Source organism: Microcebus murinus, chromosome 20 (genome assembly GCF_040939455.1).
Source record: "Microcebus murinus isolate Inina chromosome 20, M.murinus_Inina_mat1.0, whole genome shotgun sequence".
Classification (NCBI taxonomy): Eukaryota; Metazoa; Chordata; class Mammalia; order Primates; family Cheirogaleidae; genus Microcebus; species Microcebus murinus.
This window is the reverse complement of record NC_134123.1, coordinates 20,883,578-20,884,512: the sequence shown is the minus strand read 5'-3', so window position 1 is coordinate 20,884,512 and position 935 is coordinate 20,883,578.

The window sequence follows — 935 nt, the reverse complement described above, 5'->3', positions numbered from 1 at the left end:
AAATTGTAATGCTAGAAATTTTGTAATTGACTAGCATTACAAAATTTTTAAATAACCTAAACATCTTACAGTAGGGATTTAGATAAAAAAAACTTTGGTTCATCCATATACTGGAATGCTATGTATGTGTTAAAGACACTGTAGAAAAAAATATTAGTGGTGTTGAAAGATGTTCATCACATGTCAAAAGGAAAATGGTGCACCTGTAGTCTCAGCTACTCAGGATGCTGAGGCGGGCGGGAGGATCACTTGAGCCCAGCAACTAGAGGCTGCAGTGAGTGATGATCCAGTCACTGCACTCTAGTCTGGGTGGCAGAGAAAAGAAAAAAAAAAAAAAAAAAGGAAAATGATGGTTATAATAGATTACGTAAGGTCCAAAGCCATGTTTGTAAGCACACACACACACTAAGTATACAAAAGACATTGAAAGGCTATAAACCTAAATGTCAACTTATTTTTTCACGTGGGACTAGGAGTGATCCTTTTGCTTATTTTTTCTAATTGTTCTATAACAAAATATGTTATTTTTGTGATTTAAAAAAAATACATGTCTGGAGGTTTCTGGAGTGCCAGGCGTATTCCATTTTCTACCCCAGTTGGAATCACAAGTGGCCTTTGCTTCATAATTACAGTATTTGCTAAAATGTAAATTTTAATGAATTTCCTCTATGTATGCTCCTTTTCACAACCGTAAAAGTGTTTCATAAGATGCACATATTTATCTTTCAATCTCGTATACATAGTCCCGCGTCTCTAGCATAGTACTAGTACTCCGTAAGTTAGGAGCAGAGTAGACCCCTGACTGCAAACCCTGGTGGGCACACAGGCCTGGGCGGCGTGGACTTCAAGTCCCAGCAAGCATTGCGGCCGCGCATCGGGAACTACGGAGTCCGAGAGGGGGGCCGGACCCTCAGGCCCTTTCCCTCCCAGAAGCC